We start from the raw sequence: 21,203 nt of genomic DNA, 5'->3' as shown, positions 1-21,203 counted from the left end.
ATTAATAATAAGTATTAAATATCTAAATCAAACAAAATAAAACTACAACTTTCTAAGATATTCTATAAATCAATATCTATTAACTATATATTTAATCAGAGATACTTAAGACTATGGAGTTTCCTATGCAGAAGTAGAAGGTGTGTGTGTGTGTGTGTGTGTGTGTATATATATATATATATATATATATATATATATATATATATATATCTTCTAAAAAATAGCAATACATAATTTGATTCCTCTTGTATATGTCAAGGTGTTTCCTAAAATGACATAATAGATGTCAATTCTAAAACAGTTTTATAGAGATGATTCAAACAAAATTAACCACCAGACCATTAATTACAGCCTGTATTTAATCTCATCACAAATGATTAGTGTTTATATTCTCCTATTTTTCATTTCCTAATATACAGATATTGCATTTTTCTTCTGCCTTCAACATGACAATTGACCACTCATTTTTTCCTCACTACTTCTTCCACTGGATCACCTATATACAGGAATGCAATTAAGAAGGAAACATTCCTTTCCCCAAATCACGTACAAGTTCAGGTTTCTATGTGAATAAACATAAGTTTCCTCGTAACAGATGTACTATAGCATCAAGATTCTCTAAGCATCTTAAAATCTCCCTACATATACTAATGAGGAGGAAGGTTTGAAGGGCATTCTTACTCTTATAAATGAGCACTGTGAAATATAAAAGGGGAAGACCAGAAGAGAAAAGGAAACATATGAGCTGACAAAAGTTAGAGAAATAGCTGATAATTAGCTTTATATATTTAAATATAGCCCATTGTATGTCCCTTAATGATCACTTGTTCCCATTCTCATTTGTGTTACTCCTACTAGAGCCTTACTTATGCAACGATCTTCATTGCCCAACCTTAATATTAATAGGAACTATTGGCATTTGATGGTAGGTCGGCACAGGAGTGTAGAGGTTAGCACTGCCGCCTCACAACAAGAGGTTCTCTGGTTCAATTGTCAGCTGGGGTACCTTCTGTGTGGAGTCTGCATGTGTAGTCTGCATGTTCTCCTTGTTTGTATGGGTTCCCTATCTGGGTGCTCAGGTTTCCTCTCACATTACCAAGACATGCTGTGGGTAAATTGGACATTCTAAGTTGTCCCTAGGTGTGTGTGAGTGTGAGTGTGAGTGTGTGTGTCTGTGTGCACATACACATGCCTTCTGATGAAGATCAGGCACCAGGCTGGCATGTCAACAGTATAAAAGTCTACTTACACTCAGTCTGCAGACCAATGCTCCTCTGTGGTGACCCCTAACAGAAGCAGCCAAAAGGAGAAGAAGAATATTAGCTTTTAATGGTTTCACAAGTTCTATTTTTCCAGCCTCTGCCTCATCCAACAATACAGGTATAATACCTCCCTGTTCTTCTATGCTAATACAAAAACAGTGTTAAACTTTCCCAAGAATAGATGAACTTAGGCTACAAAGTGGGGGCCTATTCAAACTCATCCTTAGCACCAATATTAAATGACATCTGAGTTTAAAGACTGAAAAGAATGCCTCAGAGCTGAAAGTTAATAAATATGCTGTAGTGAAAAATTCCTTAATTAAGGCTAGTCATGTGGATATTTTCCATATAATAAAACCAGGAAAGTGGATGTTCTTTCACGTAACCAAGAAGTGCTTGTATATTTTAAAATAAGTAATTCAAATTATAAATGCCACTAAACTTAAAATAAAAATATATGATATAAAGGATAAATGACACTGACAGAAAATGGAGTGTCAACTAACTCTTAAAGGATATCATAGAAACATAGTAAGCTAATAAAATGAAATGTTTACAAATTGTCTTATGCTTGCAGTAGCCCTAGTCATAAATTCAACCTTGTTAAAACATATTACATTAAAGTAAATATTGTAGTCATTGCAGTCCTTTAAATACTATGCTAGATCCAAAAATATGAGAGAAGGTACAATATAAAAGGAAGTATATAAATATTCAAACCTGTTTAATACTTTTATTTGTACTAAATGATTCAAAATATATGAATGCAATCATTAGTATGTTTGCATATATTTCTATGATTTACATTCATTTGGTTGACTGGCATGAATGCTGATGTCATGAATGTAAACCACTCTAAATCAAAAACAGAAACATTGAAGTTTCATCTTGGTGCATGCAAATATTCCTTCAAAAAATTATAAACGACCTCCCCCCATGAGGGTGGCTGTACCCCTCATATCCCATGCAAGTTATACAGTACATACTAACTCTGGGATTGGACAATCCATGGAGAAAGGGAATTTTCCCCTACCCAGGGATTGTCCATCTTGCACACCTGTTGACTATCTGTATAGTTGACCAAATGTGGCTAATGGTTGATTAAATAGATGTTGACCAAACTCCCTGTCAACCAAACCAACAAAACCCATTGATGTGTGTGTGTGTGTGTGTGTGTGTGTGTGTGTGTGTGTGTGTGTATATATATATATATATATATATATATATATATATATATATATATATATATATAAAACAATATTAAACCCAAACCAAAAAGTAAAATGGTCACACAGACAAACTAATTAGTAAAATTGACAAGAAAAACATAGCTAACTCAGTGCAGTATAGATATTGAACTGCTGAAGTTTTCTTCTATCTTATGAACGGTCAATTTAAAAAGTCTCAGCTTAGACTAAACTAAAGTTTACGTACTGGAACTGTCCTCATTATAACAGATATTTAAGACAGAAATTGCAATAAAAATGCTGAATGAAAAGAAATACATCACTATATATCTTTAAGAATAATTAGTTGACTGCATGGCTTGTATAGAAGGATAGCAAACTGCTGCTATCAGTAAACTATATATATATCTATATCTATCTCTCTGTATAAGAGTTATGTACAATCTTACCATAAATGTAGATGTCCTTGTCTTCACTGCTGCAGCATTCTTAACATATGGGATTCCCTGCTGTGGAAGCCTGACGTCCAGCCAGGCTACCAAAGACTCCTGCTACTTTAAAGGTATGTCCAACATCACCCAAATGGTTCTGGTGTAGCATAAGGCATAAAGATGATGTTCAGGCCTACTATAGTCAGAACTGATTGCCCCAGTAGGAACACCACTCCAAAGAACCCAAGAGGTAATCTGCACATCCAGGAAGGCAAAGGACTAGGGGGAAGGTGGGAGGGAGCGAATACTGCAGCAGTGAAGGCAAGAACCTCTACCTTTATGGTAAGATGTTACATAATTGTACTGTCCTTACATTCACTGCTGCAGTAATCTTAACATATGGGAGAGTGCCAAAGCTCAAGCGGAAACTAGGGAGGGGGAAGGAGCAGAAGAGTCCCCTAAAAAGCCATGAAGAATGGCACTAGCAAAAAACAGCCCTAGCTCTAGAGATACCATCAATCTTCTAGTGCTTGATAAAAGTATGCACAAAAGTTCAGGTAGCTGCTTCAAGAATAGAATTAGTATCTAAGCCCTTGGAAAAAATCTCCAGAAGAAGCCACAGCTCTGGTACAATGAGCCTTGACTGAAGAGGGAAGACATTTGCCATGAAAAGTGTAACAAAAAGAAATAACCTTAGAAATCTAAGAAGAAATAGTTTGCTTGCATACAGCAAGTCCCGAATACCTTGGATGTAAAGAAACAAAAAACTGATCAGACTTTCTAATAGCCGTAGTTTTATCCAAATAAACCTGAGTTGCTTATGCACTTCCAAAGTTTGCAGCACCCACTGTAAGTTTGCAGAGAGGGGAAAAAGTATGCAGATTAATAGACTGATTAAGGGATAGTTCATTAACCACCTTAGGCATAAAAGAAGGGTTAGTGAGCAAGGACAATCTGTCCTCATAAAAGATCAAAAAAGGAGGACAAGCCATAAGGGTCTGTACGTCAGACACCCATCTGGCAGAAGAGGTAACAAAAGAACAATCTTCCAGAACAATGTTGCAAGGAAGCTGAAGCAGCATGCTCAAAAGGAGCCTGAGTCAACTTCAACAAAACAAAATTAAGAACCTGGGGAGCAGGGACAGGCTTCCTCGAAGGTTTAATATTAAGGACATCTTTAAGAAATTGTTTCACCTGAAATCTAGAAGCTAAAGGAGGAGAAAAGGACAGACAAGCAGAGCTAGCTGATAAATTGGCCTTAATAGAAGAATAGGCCAAACCAGCATTGAGCATCTCACACAAATAAGAGACAGAACCAAAAGAACATCCACATTAAGTGGGTCCAGGTTACGAGAGAGACACCAAATAGAAAACCTCTTCCATTTGGATAGGTAGGATTTCCTAGTAGTAGGTTTCTTGGCCTCCTACAGGATTTGCAGCACATCCTCAGAAAAAAAAGGTGCCTATGAGGAATCAAAATCCTATCACCCACAGTATCAGTTGAAGCTTGGACAGGTGGGGATAGATGAGAGATCCCTTGTCTTGTGTGAATAGATGCTCCCAGTGAGGTAAAGTGTGATGATTGTCCCTGGCTAAATGCAGACAAGAGGGAACCAGTACTGTCACAGCCAAAAGGGAGTCAATAACAAGATTTCAGGAGCATCCTGTTGAATTTTAAACAAGACTTTCAGAATGAGAGGAAGGGGAGGGAATGCATAAATAAACATCCACTTCCAAGAAAATGAGAGAGCATCCATCTTCCATACCAGAGGACCTGGGACTCTAGCACAAAACAGAGGAAGTTGTCTGTTCAAAGGGGAGGCAAAAAAATCCACTTGAGGAGTACCCCATTGGTGGATAATGTCCAGAAACACATCCCTGTGAAGCATCCATTCATTAAAGACCTGCTTAGAGTGCATGCCACAATGTTTTGACCAGAAGGGATGTTAACTACCTGAAGAGTAACTTGATACTTGACAGCAAGTTCCCATACCAGAAGCGCCAACTGGCAAAGAAGATAAGATGTCATTCCTCCCTGTTTGTTGATATACCACATCACTGTGGTATTGTCTGTAAACACCTTGACAGGCCCTGGAAAGAAAAGAAGATGAAAGGCCTGAAGAGCCATCAGAAAAGCTCTTGTCTCCTTGACATTGACATGCTTCCTCTGCAGATGAGGTGGCCACACCCCCTGAACTTTAGGGAGCCAAATATTGCCCCCATCCCATGTCTGAATTATGTTTGAAGAATTCCTGAGAGGGAAGAAGGGGATGAAAGGGGATCCTTTGATTCAGAGACAACTGCTGAATCCACCAGTGAAGTTCCTGACTGAGACAAGGAAGAAGAGGAACAACAAAGTCAAGAGGATGTGCATGTTGAAGCCACACTGACTTCAGAAACCACTGAAACTTTCTCATGTAAAGTTTGGCAAGAGGGATCATCAGAATGATGGATGCCATGAAACCCAGAACTCTCAGAAACTCCCTGGTGGTAATGGAAGCAAGAGGATGAAGAGAGTGAAAGAAAGAAATGCGAGTTAAGGCCTTTGGAGGGGGCAGGGAAGCCAGCATTGGCACCTTCTGAATCCTGCAACCCAGAGAAACATGATCCTGAGAAGGAGTTAGAGAAGACTTTTTGAAATGTATAGTGAACCCCAGACTCTGAAGAAAGGAAATGGCAAAATGGAGATTTTGCTAAAAGATCTCTGGAGAGGATGCCTGAATCAACAGTTCAACTACAACAAACTGTAGATGATTGCAAATTGGGAGCTGTCATTGAATCGTACACCAACACAAATATTGTCTAGGAAGGGCAGACACAGATGAACAACTGGTGTCAAAGCCATGGAGTGAGACTAAATGCCAAGAAATGCATAATAATATCCTTAAGGAAGCCATCCACCCAGGTAACTGTCATATTGACAACACACCCCTTGGAGCTGACCTGGTAGTCAGGGACTTGGGGACACACAGACAGTAATCTAGCCTATGACCATCACATGTCCATAATAGGGAGGAAATCATTCTGTGTTGTGCAACTTATAAATAAGGGTATGGCATCTTGGTCCAAGAAAGTCATTGTTCCACTGTATTCGCCATTCGTCAAACCTCTCATTGAGTACAGTGACCCCTTTGGTATGTACCTAGCCAGGCATATCCAACAAATGGAACATCCAAAGAGGTTCCTCACTAAATGAATACAGGATGTAAGTAAAATGTCCTAAGCAGACCACCTCAAGACCACATCCCTGTATTCTGTCTCCTCTGGGCTGTTGAGGGGAGATCTATGTCTGGAATATAGGGCATTGTCAGACCCCCACTCTGATGGACCTCCTGCATATCAGCAAAACAAACAGCTCCAGAATTACCTGTTCTAAAGACTTGAACCATGTCTGTGATATAAATAGGACCTGCTGGAGAGACAGGTATGTATCCCAGAGGCTATGCTGTCTCTGAAACAAGCTCCCCATTCATGTAAAGCAAAGTTCTTCCCTAACCCAATTCAAGTGTAACTTTGACAATTGGAAAGGGAACAGAATATTTATCCCTGGCTTGGCAGCTGTGTCTCTAATGGACACAGGCAAACTGCAAATGTTTCATCTCCCAGGCCCCTGCTTGTAAATATTTAATCTCTGAAGCCCCTGGTTATAAATATTTCATCTCCTAAGCCCCTGCTTGCACTTAGCAAGGGTTGCAGACCTTGTCAGAGATTTGGGATGCATGGCTAAGTTTAAAAAGGTCATTGTGGTTGTTAGCCTTGCAAGCACCTACGAACCTATGAACAGTCATCAAAATAAGGAAATATTGGATCCCTTGAAGCCAGCAAAAAGCAGTCACAGGAGCAAGGCATTTGGTGAACACCCTTGGGGCAGTAGAAAAGCCAAAGGGCAAAGGAGAGAACTAAAAATGCCAGGAAGCAACAGAGGAATGCAAAAACTTCCTGAAAAGAGGATAGAATGGAAAATGGAAATAATCATCCTTGAGATCCAGACATATCATGTAGGCCTGAGAGAGCAAGAGCAGAAACAGAATCTGAAGGGACAACAACCAAAAAGAATGTGCTTTTAGAAAAGCATTTATATGAGAGAGGTCTAGAATAGGTCTCCAAGTGCCCTTTTTCCTGGGCACTAGAAACAGTCTAGAATAGAACCCTTTCCACCTTTGGGACACAGGCACCTCTTGAAGAGTACGCTGAGGAAAGAGATTATGAAGAACCTATGGGAAAAATGGAAGTTGTTTCTGAGGAGGTTGAGGAATGCCCATAAAAGGAGGATGGAATGCCCACACTATGAAGCACCCCTGATGAATGATTGACAGAACCCAAGAATCCTGAGTGATCTCCAGCCAAACAAGAAGAGATAGAGAAAAGTGGAGAAAAAGAGGAATGTGGCTGGGAACAGACAGATAGTCATACAGCACCTGGTTTGTCTGGAAAGGAAGGCTTTTGAGTACCTGAAAACTGAGGAGTCTTAGCAGGAGGAGAAAGTTTGCCACTCTTATTACTTTTAGTAGAAGGGTGGGATTGCCTAGGAGCAAAGGCAGGCTTAGCAGGGTACTTTCTCTGAAATGTAGGCACAGGAGAGACAAACACATGTTTAAGCTCCTGTAAGGCCTTAGCCTTATCCTGAAGGGACTTAAACAACCAACAGCAGCTTCCCCAAACAAAAGTTTAGAATCCAGAGGAGCTTCCATCAAATCATCCTTAATATCATCAGGTAGAAGTTGAAGCCTAAACCAAGAATACCTCATCATCCAAAAAACAGCAGCCCTAGAAGTGGCATCTGCTCCATCATAACTATATTTAATAGAATGACAAATGACTTGAGCGGAAGTCCCTAGAAAGGAAAGAACAGAAGTTTTATCCCCAGAGTCTGGAAAAACAGAAATAAGTTGACTGGCTTGAAAAAGAAGAGCCAACACATACCTAGACATATGGGTCTGATAATTAGTAGCTAGAGTAGCAGAAGTGTAAACCTTCTTACCCGGCCTTTCCATAGCTCTGTTGTCCATGTCAGAAGGCAATAACTTGGGTGAAGGAAGCAAATAAATTGGCTTATCAGAGGCTACAGACACTGCAAAGGGGTTAGCAGCAGGATATTTATATAAAAAATAACAATCCTCAGAAACCCTATAAAACCGGTCAGGTTTCTTGGGAGCAGGGGTCATAGAATCAGATCAGTGAGAGACACTGGAAAAAGAATTCAGCAAAGCTGCCAAAACAGGAGGAATAGCTACAGTCTTAGGAGATTCCAACTGCAGCAACTCATAGTACCTCTTATGGATATCAGAGACCTAAGCACAATCCCACTTTAAAAAAATCCATCATCCTAGTGAGTGTATCCCCAAAGTTATTTCCTCAAAAGGAACATTAGGACTAAAAGATTCCTCCTCCTCTGACCCATAGTCCAAAGGAGAAGGAATTTGAGTAGAATAAGTCAGGGATTCATGATCAGAATCTGAATCATCCTCAGCAGAATCCTGTTCTCTAGGCCTTTTAAGGGTAGTAGAGGACCAAGGAGGAGCAGGAACCAAAACCCCTTCAGTAGGCTTTTTAAGGACATTAAAGCTGTAAACAGCCCCTGAGTAAAGGCCTGCCAGTCACCTTGTAGATTCCTAGGAGCAGAAGAAACATGTTTAAGTTTTTGTTTCTATTGTTTCTTTTTAAGGGAACTTCCCCTCCAAAAAACTGAGAAGGCTTAGACCCAGGATGACAGTAGAGAACTGTAGTAGGAACTTCTTCCCCAACTAAAAACAGAGGAACTCCCTTGGCCACTCAGACAAAATCAACCACGGTTCCCCCTAAACATCTGAGACATATGTCTGGAAAGCCTGTTTTGACATGCTGCCAGTCACCGGCTTTCAACACGGTCACGGCAGAGAAATCCGGCAACACAGCTGAAGAAGCCTTTAAATTTGTAAAGATCTCAGGAGAAACACCTGGCAGAGGCTGGACAGTGGAAGATTCGGGTCCTATCTTTTTCACCTTCATCTTCCCTAATGGCTGACCATCAGGGCAGAAGATTCCTTCTATTGTATGTTTAGCAAGAAGCTTAAGACACTGGTTCACAAGATACAGGAAAGAGAAGAAAGTCTACTGAGAAGGGTTTTCAGGAAGAATGCCTAACAAATTGAAAAAGATGTATGGTCATGAGAAACTCCTAGTGAAAAAAGGCACTTATCATGGTTGTCTTTATGGGGAATCTGTCTCCCACACTGGCATTTACTCTTTCTAGATGACATTAACACCAAGGAACACAAAACAAGACAAGAAATAACAAAAACCTTAACAAGGCACTTATCTACAAATGCAAAGAAGTCAGCAAACGGGCATATGTAGTCACTGGAGAATGAAAATGTATTCAACTGGCAGAAAACAGATGCAAGTAAATAGACCGATGGTGAAAAGATACATTTGGACTGGTGGCAAAGAAGTTCTGAATATGGTAGGCCTAAACATCATCTTTATGCCCTATGCTATACAAGGAACATTTGGGTGATGTTCTGCATACCTTTAAAGCAACAGGAGTCTTTGGTAGACTGGCCGGATGTTGGGCTTCCATGGCCAGGAATCCCATATGTTAAGAACACTGCAGCAGTGAATGTAAGGACATATATTTGTACATATGCACATAGAGATATAGATGTGTGTGTGTGTGTGTGTATGGCCTGGGGTGAAGTGGTAATAAATGTAAACAAGATACTGATTAGAAGTACAACCATTCAGAAGAAATGAATAGTCAGTTTTTCTGTATATAACTGTAGTGGGAAAAAAGACAGCTGAATTATATCCAGAAACTTAGGACTTATCACTTCAAAGTGAGTCAAGCCAAGACTAACAGAATTACAACTTCAATCCTTGAGTTAGAATAACCAAGTTTTCAAAAAAACAACAGCCCAATCGATATTTTCTGTAAGACTAGCAATATTAGTTTTTTTTTTTTGTTTGTTTTTTTTTACAAATGAAGTAGCTTCTGCTTGAGTTGTAAATATTCATGGGCCAGTCTAAAGAAATACTTTGATTCTGGTTGGGTACAATAGTTGAACTTTGATATTACTTTATTTTATTACTGGACATTTTTTTTTTCTTTCCTCTGCAGTCATTGTTGCAGATTGTCTTATCTGACAGTATACTGACCAAACTTTAAAGCTGAATTAGGCTGTCAGTATTTAGAACTAATGCTTTATCTAAATAAGACATGAATTTCAGAACAAATTACCTTAAGGGAGATTAAGAATTTAAGGAAGGTGACTAGCCTAAAGAATGATGGACTGTCTCGAAACTAAAACAGATACCTCCCTGTACATTTAAAATTATGGAATCCATGTAGAAAGGAATGTTAACATGTTTTCTTCTCCTTCGCTTTTTCCAGAAATCCAAACTTCTTATACTGCATCTTTTTTCATGGTTTTCAAGGTCTTGTATTTTGCTTTCTCTTATTCCAGTTGTTTTCTATAATATTATTCATTTCATAACACACAACCTAAGAGAGAGAGAAAAATCAGGGTTGGGAGGGTGCTTGCCTTACAAACACAAAGTGCAGGGTTTGAGTCTCACAAGGAATAATTGGCTAGGCTTAAAATGGCTCGCAAGGGCAGTTCGCTTAGTACTGATCTATGAATCATCTATATGTTATTAATTAGTAAAATAATTTTTATCAGTACTTGTAGACTGCAGTCCTATCTGGGTTTCAGCAAACTTCTTTTACTGTTCTGTTCTACAATTTGCTATATATCATCTTCACTGCAGCATTAGATGCCAAACATTTATTGAAATGCAGTCTGATTGTGCACAAGAACAATGAGCCAGTATTTTCTTCTTCTAGTCTTCTTATTAATTTGTGACCAGTTTTATTGCAATGTAGACTGCTCCGAAAACTGATGGAAATGGTGATCACTCATAGGTTTTCTGGTAATATGTCATAGTGTTATGGAAAAATATTGTGTCTCATGTTTACTTTTCATAAAATGCATATTAACTTATTTTTTTCACAAATGAGTCAAATAAAATGTTTATGTTTATAAACATGATAAACAGATGCATGATTATGCAAGATATAGTTTCATATAAGTAGTAGCTTTATATTTCAAGGGTGTTACAACTGCATTTTTTCTATTAGTAAGTTTTAGTGTACTAATAGAAAATTGATGTCCAAGTAAGTGCTGAAAGAGTTAAGGGATGTTATGTTATTCTGAAAAGTCTAGTTTCAGAAAGATAATAAATTGTGCCAGGTTTCTGTGAATACCAGATTAATTAACAGTATGCTGTGCCCTTCTCAGACTGGGTGATGAGTCTTTGCAAGAATGTCTGTTAGATAGTGTGCACTGGCACTGGATGTAATAAGGATGAAAGATAAATTCTTAGACCAGGTGGTCTAGGTTTTAAAATTCATATTTGTGAAGTGTTCATGTGAAGCTCTAATGGGGAATCAAGAATACCTAAATTATTTAAAAATTAAATAATTTGTTGAATTGAAAGTGATGTAACATTGGAGCTCTGCATGCAGGCGACTAATAAAAGATATATATAAATTTTTTTCTTGTTCTTTAAGACAGATCTAAAAATATTGGCAGGCAGTCTCCGAGTGCTGTTTATGGAATAAACAAATACTTTGCACATTCTGAAGCATAATTTTTGACTGATTCAAAAAGGTAAAACTCTTTGTTATTTAATTTGTGCTATAACATTTGATGCCATGACACAGATTCTGAACTTTGGTATTGCTGTGGGGCAGTGTGAAATAAATTACAAGGACCCAGCACCGAAAGTTATTCTATGAATTCCACACTGCTTTGTATGAAATAGTCGAGAGACTCAGATACTTAACTATTCAGGCTGTGCAAATATGCTAGACTAGGTGGAGAAAAATGATCTGTGGAAATTTTTTTTGTTTTCTTAGATAGGTGCAGTTAAAAGTGTAAAATAAGTAAATAAATGTTTTTGTTCATTGACTGAGTTTTCTTGATAGGTGTATGTAAAAAAATAGTGAGAAGACACCACAGGAAATAAGAAAACGTTTATTAAATGTGTATGTGCATACAACAAAAAGAGAAATTAACACAAGGAGTTGCCTTGTGTAAAGAAGAGTACCATCAAGAGAGAAGACTACAAGTTAAGAGAGAGGTATGAGAGATGTTTTGTGTTTCTTTATGTATGAGTGAAAAACAAATTAAGTTCATGAGCTTACAGCATGCTGAAAACTTTCCTCTGTCATTGCACAATTACAAAATTCCTACCGTTTCCTCCATGTATGGTGTGTGAATTGCTGTAGTCATTTTTACTGCATTACCAGTATCCAGGATCTACAAAGTAAGTCTTAATAGGAAAAAACAGGAACAAAGTTAAGTAGCCAGGATGAAGTCCCTGCAAAGGGAACATCTGCATGTTTTATCTATCATAATTATGTGAAGGAAAGTCGTAAGTATTTGAATGAGTGGTTTCAGTTTACTAAAAATTGCCCTGGGGAAGTATTTCCATTAAATGGAACTTATGATAAGGATAGATTAAGGAATTTCAGGGGTATTTTGGAAGAAAAGAAGAATAAAATGGGAAACAATGGGCAGAATTTTATTCTTGGTATACTGAACCTCTTAAAAAGGAAAATAAATCAGCATTAATGGGATTAAAGAATACTAATAAGAAGTTGCTAGAACAGGTGAAAGAGGTTAAAAAGGCAGCATAGACCAGTAAAAAGAGACCCCTTTATCCTGTCTTGTCAGGTTTAAAAGAAACTGGGGATGACCAAAAAAACAGATACTTCAGAAGAGAATGATAATACTCCAGTAGCTACTGCACCCCCACCTCATATGTACCCATAAGGATGGCTCCTGTACAAGATTCTGCTGTTTCTCAGACCCTGCATTTCAGACAACTGTCCAATGGACATCAGTTCAGTGTGTGGTACTGTAACATATCAACCTAGCTCCTCTGCTCAACCCTCATCTTCAAAATTGGCATCTGCAGCTGAATAGGTCTCTTCTTCTTCTTACTCTCATTTTCAACAAGGAGCACTAGTATTTGACACTCCTGTGGCTCATCACACATGCTCACATGATAGGGTAGGATAAGAGGTTATTGACTCTGGAGAGGATCTTTTGGCACTGTGACACCTCGGCACTGGTCCAGTAATCAAGGAGCCTCAATCCTCACAACTGGCAACAGTGGGGAATGTACACACTGGGAGAATCTGAAGAAGCGTACTGTTTTTGTACGTGAAAGCGCTCATCTCTCCTGTTCTGTAACAAATAAAGAAGATTTTTTGTTTGGCTGCATAATCGTGGTGGTCCTCATCTTTGTGTTCCTGACGTTTGCACACTGGGAGAATGGTAAGTACACACACAGTAAAGTGCAATTTCCTTTAAGAGCACACAGAGATCTGGAACTGGTTTCTCCGTTTAATATCCACAATAAGACTCCCCATTGGCACAGCTATAGGGTTGAGATCTCAGCTGAGTTGCCAAACCAAGATCCCCAGCACCCTCTGTCCAACCAGTGCTTCATGTCCCTGCCCAACTAGCTGACACACACACTCTTGGGAAGGGCTGGCACAGGTTTACTAGCTATGCCCCCTTCTGTCGAGACTATAAGGTAGTTTCCACTGCCACCAGTCACTACTTATCAGCTATTTTAATGCCCTTAACAGTGTGTGTCCAATCTTACTGTGCAATGTTACTATTAATCCAAATGGTAGTCTGACCAAGAGCAAGATTATTTAGGAGTGGCCTGTACAGTGTCACCATATAGATATGCAAGTACTCTAAGAGTTTAAATATGTCTCACAAAAATAGGTTTAAATATACTTAGTAATAATTAATAAAAGAACAAGACAATACTAAATATGTATTCACAGTGACTTCAGAGTTCAAAATCACAAGAAATATTTAAAACAACATTGCAGGATAGTCTCAAATAAGTAAAGAAAACATCTAAGGTATGCTTTACTATATTCCTATCTGAATCTAAAAGAGTTACTATGACCTAAAAACTTACTTACAGCAAGGCAAGTGCAGAAGGTGTTTATGAGTGGATGTTTCCAGGTCAAAGACAAGATACAAAATTCACAGTCCCTCTGAGAGTTTTTAGATTAATATCAAATATTACTGCTGGGTTAGCTTGGGTGACATCACTTTTTGTCAGCTGATTTCAGTTCCCAAGCTAAACCTCCCTTTTGTCAGAAACTAACAAACTTTAACATCTCTGTGTGAAACATACATAGCCCTCAGATGTTTGTTCAGAGCTGTGCAGCTGCTAGGAAGTCATACAGCAAAAAAAAACATTTCTGCATCTCAAACCTAGTAATTACTTCTCTTCCAAGACATTGCGTCTGCTACTGAATTGAAACTGAGAGATAACTTGTATAGCACAATCATAAAACATTTTAATTTCAATTTATTTTCTTGAAGTGTTGCAAGTTATTTCTAAATGTTCTAGTTTCTACTGTTAAACATATATATTTGCACAGGTATATAGTTTATATACATTTCTGTTCTTTTCCAGTAGGGTACACTGTGGACACACCCTTCAAACTCAGTACTGTACAAACCTTGTTCAACAAACACTTCTGTACCAGTAGTTTAATATACACATAACCTATAGTTCTAATACATTTGTAAGACAAGCAAATGAACCATGTTGATATTCACAAATGACATGAAATTCCTTTCCTGGTGGATACAGGAGCCATTAGGTCTGTATTAAAAGTTACTTCAGATAGTCAGGTACCAGTCTCAAAACATAAAGTAAAAGTAGTTGGGGGTAACAAATACTTCTATTAAATATCTTGTTTCAGAGCCTATACCTATTTCTTTAGGACATCTTGATGAAAGGCAATGGTGAACTCTACTACTGCAATGGTGAACTTATGAGAAAGAGACTTGCTATGCAAACTGGGCTGTACTATTTACTGTACACTAGAAGGGGTATATTTGAATTTTCCAACAAAATCAGAGGGGGAAGTATGACCAGTCTTAGCACAAACTGAGGAACAGCCTGTTGCAGGTATACAGACAGCTAAAAAAACGGTTGCGGCAGGTACCTGCTAATTTATGGGTATACATCTCAACTGTACAGATTTTCACAGAATGTCCAGATTTTTGCCTCAATTTTTTGACCTGTTACTCATAAAGTTGTGGTTTCCCTGCTAATCATGCCAAGTCTTTGAAGACTAAAGTTAGAAAATAATGACAGGCATTTGAGATTCACACTTCATAACCTTCAGAAAATATATGCTAATGCAAAACCTGTTATTCTATAAACTTTCTGAGTTAGTAAGAGTCATATCTAAATATTGTTCCTATTTTTGGGCATTTGCCCCCCACCCCTCCCTGCATTATTTATGACTTTGTCCAGATTTCTTGCTCTAAGAGGCTGAGAGCTATGCTTATGGGCTAAACATGCTAATAAAGTACAGTAGGTATACTGAAATCTGCAAAACCAGTAAAATAACATTGGATCTAGAGTTCTGCAGTATCCATTAAAACCAGAGAGAGAGCAGGGAATCAAACCTGTAATTCAGTCTTTAATACAAGAAAAAATAATAGTGCCAGCGAAAAGCCCTTGTAATGCTCCTATTCTCCCTGTACAAAAAGCCAAAAAAGGGATACTTACCAGTTTGTACAGGATTTGAGGGCTATAAACAAAGTAGTATTAACAATTTTTTATGGTTCCAAATCCAGCAACAATACTGAGTTGCAAACAAATACAGCAATATTTTCTGTGATGGATCTGTATTCAGCATTCATGTCTATACCTATCTACCCTGAAAGTCAGTTTCTGTTTGCCTTTACTTATAAGGGACAGCAGTATACATGGACATGGTTACCACAGGGATACACTAAATCTCCTTCATTATTTTTGCAGATTCTAAAAAAAGATTTAGAAGATGACACTTCCAGGTAGGTCTGCATTAGTAGATGATTTGCTAATAACATCTGATTCTTTTCAGCAGTGTCAGCAGGATACAATGCACCTTTTAACTACCCTTGCATAAGACATAAGGTGTCAAGAGAAAAGTTACAGCTATGGTCAGGTCTGGTACATTATCTTGGTCATTTGATATCCCAGGTTAGCAGGCAGATGCTACCATCTCATATTGAGGCAATAGCTAAACCCCATGACCAACTACTCAGTGTCAGCTTAGATCTTTCTTAGGTAGGACAGAATATTGCAGATAGTGGTTTCTAACTATGCAGAAACTGATAAACCTTTGATACATCTTTTAAAACAGGATACATCAGAACCCTTCCCTTGAAATTGTGAGGAGAAAAATTCATTTCAAAATGTAAAGCAAGCCTTAGGGTTACCAGATTATGAAAAGACTTTAATTTTATTTTGTTAAGAAATGGGTTTGCTCAGGGAGTGCTTTCGCAGAAACACGGTGACAACTATCATCCATTAGCTTATTATAGTACGGCACTTGATTCTTTTGCAAAGGGATTTACGCCATGTTTAAGGGCAGTGGCTGCTGCTGCCATTCTAGTCGATCTTGCACAATCACTCATGCTCAGGCATGATCTTACAGTAGCCGTCCCTCATTCTGTATCATCGTTGTTGCTTAAAATGAAAACTCAACCCCTCTCAGCTGCACATCTAACTAAATATGAACTTACACTTCTTTCTAATCCTTCTATTTCTCTTATATCTTGTCCTGTCCTAAATCCTGCATCTTTGTTACCTACTGCTGAAGGTGGTGAAAAGCATAATTGTGTGTGTGCAACTAGTTATTTGCTTTGTCCTAAAGATGTAACTCCTATACCCAATGCTGAAATAGATCTATATGTGGATAGTTCCTGTGGAAGAGATCAAAAACATACACACAGGCAGATTCTGTGACAGTTGCATAAGATTTTTAACACTAGATTAAGTCTTCAGTGTCCCAACTATCCACCTTCATCTGGATTAGTAAAAAGAGTCAATAAAGCCATTAAGACTAAGACTGCCAAAATCTGTACTGAGGCAAGTCTTCAATGTCCACAGGCACTTCCCTTAGCACTAATGAATATGAGGAGTACATTAAATACTACAAGGAGATTGAGTCTCTATGATATATTAATGTGGAGACCCATTGCCTTTCCAGTTACTCACCCTGTGTCAAATGAAAAATTAATTCTAACTAATGATGATGTATTATCCTAATGCACAAAACTCATTAATTCCTAACAGCAGTACCACAGAACTGTACGAAAAGTTCTTCCTCAGCCTCCTGACCAGCTCTGTCACCAAATGTGGCCCTGTGTTTATGTTAAAACTTTTCAAAAAAGAAACTGTTTGAGTCCAAAGTGGAAAGTGCCTTTCCAGATTCTGCTAACTACCCATACTCCATTGTGCAGGTTTACCAACTTGGATTCATTTATCACATTGCAAAAAGACTCGTTGTGTCGAGGCCCCAGATGAATCATCTTTGTCAACAAAGAAATATCAAAAGATGCAAGTTGAACCATCTGCTCCAGTAAAGGATTAAAAGAAAACAATCAACTCAGATAGCAGTCTATGATGAATCTTATAACAGTAGGTATTTCTATCTTGTTTGTTACTGTTTCCTCTTACAGAGTGGTAAAAACATAGGTCCCTGTTGGTTATTCAACAATATGCTGTGGACATAAAGGTGACAAACTGTTGGGTGTGTTCACATATACCTCATCATTCTAAGGCAGGATCCCTGCATCACAAGTGACATTTGAAAAGAAACTTAGTGATACTAACTTAACTTGGTGTAATGTGACCAACTTTTCAAAGGTTGTGTCTCTCCAGCTTGCAATGACAAATTGTGGAGACATGTTATGCCAGAAATAGAACTGTACCAGTGGAAACCAACAAATACAGAAAACAAAATCTTGACATCGAAAGGCACAAGCAAGTTGCACTGTAATATTTTAAACACCCAAACAAGAAAGGATTAAAGCCTCACAAAGCACAGCGCAACTTGCTTGTGCCTTTCGGTGTCCAGATTTTGTTTTTCTTGGTTTGTGTTGCTCTGGACTGTGACTCCTTTTTTTGTGGTTAACCAACAAATGCAATGACACTAGACATGAAAGTTACTACATTTGTGGTGATCATGCCTAGCCCTCATTGCCTACAAACTGGTCTGGATGTTGCTTTGTAGCTATAACACCCCTGATATTCAACATTTTGAAAACCCTTCAGCAGGCAGACAGAAATAAATGAGCAATTCACTGGGCAGAGCAAGTATTTTCAGTCTACTTCTGGGTATGGAGTGCAAAGGACAATGGTAGCAAATCACCTTTCACATCATATCAAAATGGCAAATCAAAAAATAACTGAAATTCAAACTGAGTTACAAACAAAACCAGCTGGCACTCAACTTAGTGCTAGCTGCTGGGGGGGGGGGGGTGTCATGTGCCCTCAGAGAAAGTCATTGTTGTTCCTATATTAGTGACTATCATGATAAACAAAAAAAGTTGGTTAATTTCATGGAGCAAAGAGCCAAAGATCTGGACAGCACAGCTAAACATTGGACACTTTTTGGATGGTTGGGCAGTCCATTTGGTAATCTAGAAACTAGTATATTACATGATATCATCACAATAATTGGTATTATTCTTTTAAGTGTTGTAATATTTTCTGTTCTAAAGCTGTAATCATAAAATGCTTAACCTCACCTGCACGTGCAATGCCACTTATAAAAGTATCTAATAATAAACTTAAGGTAAATAAAAATCAAATAATTGTAGATGAAAACAATGATGCTAAAGCATATTTGATCAAATTAACAATTAAAATATAATTATAGGTGATACCTGTAGTGCCAAAGGGAGAAGACTGTTATGGAATAATATTATGTCTCATGTTTATTCTTCACAAAATGCATATTAACTTGTAGTTTCTTCACAAATGAGTCAAATAAAATGTTTATAATATGTTAATGTAAAAAAAAAATGAAAAACAAATGCATGATTATGCAAAATATAGTTTCATATTAGTAGTAGTTTTACATTTCAAGTGCCTTACAACTGTTAGCAAATAGTGTAATGACAGAAAACTGAAGGCCAAATAAGTGCTGAAGGAGTTAAGGGATGTTGTGTTATATTTTGCTGAAAAGTCTAGTTTCAGAAAGTTAATGTATTCTGCCAGGTATCTGTGGAAAACAGATTAATTAACAGTATGCTCTGGCCTTCTCAGGCTGGGAAATGAGGCTTTGCAAGAATATCTGTGAGATAATATGTACTGGCACTGAATGTTACAAGGTTGGAAGATAAATTCTTAGACCAGGTGGTCTATGTTTTAAAATGCATAAGTGAGGATCATGAATACTTAAATTATTTAAAATTAAATCATTTATTGAAAGCAATGTAACATTAGTTATGCACGCATGCAATTGATAAGAATATATATATATATATATATATATATATATATATATATATATATATATATATATATATGAGTTTTTTTCTTGTTCTTTGAGACTGATCTAAAATATTTGGCAGGCAGTCTCCTAGTGCTGTTTATGGAATAAACAAGTACTTTGTACATCCTGAAGCATTATTCTTGACTGAGTCAAAAAGGTAAAACTCTTTGTTATTTAATGTGTACTATAATAACAGCTTTACTGTACAACTGTCATGTGAATCCTGAAGCCTCTTCAAATATTATGTTGCCAATAGTCATGCGAACACTAAGCAAAATTCGAAAGCCATTGCTATGGGAACCACAGTAGCCCCCATTTTCACCAGTATAGTATTAGGATGGTGGGAGATGGAAATTGTACCAACCACTGATTATTTCCAAAGTATTGTATTTTACAAGAGGTTTGTTGATGATTTGTTTTTCATCTTTTCGGGTGGCACAAATGATTTCTCTGGTTTCCTTGACAATTTGACTTCAAGCTCTGTTTTTCATGGTTTGTCCTAGGAGATGAAGGACATATCATCTGCTTTTTGGATGGACAGCTTGAATGGGATCCAGCATTAGAAGGTTTTTTAGTAAAATACATTGTAAAAACACTTTTTCTAATGGCTATCTCCACTTTCAAAGCAATCACCCCAGCTTTATCAAGAAAAATATTCCCAGAGATCACTTTATTAGGGGCTTTCGGATGACCAGAGTGATAGTGATTTTGAATATGAAATTAATTTTATTGCATCTTTATTTAAACCTATACTTTACCAGGCAGATTACTTAGAAAAAAAATGCACACAAAGTTCGTTCCAAGAGGAAAGAACAATTTGGACCCATACTGATTAAAGGGTACAGTAAAAAAGACAAAGTGGACAGGATACCAACTTGTGCCTGGTTCCTCGATGTTGTATAGATATGTCTGTTGAGTGTTACATCAGGAAATTATGTGTAATAAATGCAAAATTATAGTCAGTAACAGTGATCTTAATATTGGAGATTGTCCATCTTTTGTACGTAAGAAAAACCTAGTATTAAACATTTATTACAAAATGAGAGTAAAAAAAATCTTCCACCTAATACCCAAAAAAGTTTAGGTACTTTTAAATTCAGTGCTTGCACTGCCTATAGGTTCATTTGTGAAGGGCCTTATATTTCTTTAAAATTTTTACTATATACCATTAATGTGCCAAGTAGATTTAGTTGCTGTACTAAAGGCATTGTTTATACTAGGGTGTGCTCTGGTTGCTCTGGCTTTTATGTGGGTATGACCACTAGAAGTCTAGGGAAAAGGATTAAGGAGTACATTTATGCCATTAAAACAAAAGATAATAACAGTGTCCTATTTAGACATTTGGTCAGATGTAATAGCTACAAGAAATTTTTACTTGCTGTATTGGAGCAAGTGATGGAAGACAGGAGAGGGGATAATTATAAAAATCAAGTTGAGAAAAAGGAGACCAAATGTAATTTTAAGTTAGGGATAGATTATCCCCCTGGGTTGAATGAAACCATCAATATTAAATGTTTCCTTAGTGATCGTAAGTTAGGCATCTAACAAAGGGGTGATAGGAATGTTATTAAAGTGATTGGTTAAAATGTTTATAGGATTAGAATTTAAGCATTTAATTTTACGTATGTATGCATACATGCATTTCTGATGAAGTCTATTATCTGATGAAAGCGACTATTATAATTAACTATTCTAAAGTGTTTCAGTAGCTTGATCCTTTTTTAGCGTACATCGGTGGTTTTATTTATATTTTTTGTGGTTTTGTTATACTGTTTAATCATGAGTTTCACAGTTTTTGTTCTAAGCAAAATTCTGTTTAGACTTGTATAGAATTCACCATGTAGTAAGATGCACAGTAGGCTACATCATCATGTTTTATTTCTCTTCCAGAGTATTAACAATAAGATATATTCTTATAAATGCATCTTTACCATTTGATTAGTAGAGTACTGAAAATGCA

Source organism: Protopterus annectens, chromosome 14.part0 (assembly GCF_019279795.1).
Source record: "Protopterus annectens isolate FY-2018-M chromosome 14.part0, PAN1.0, whole genome shotgun sequence".
Lineage (NCBI taxonomy): Eukaryota > Metazoa > Chordata > Ceratodontiformes > Protopteridae > Protopterus > Protopterus annectens.
This window is presented reverse-complemented; position numbering follows the sequence as displayed.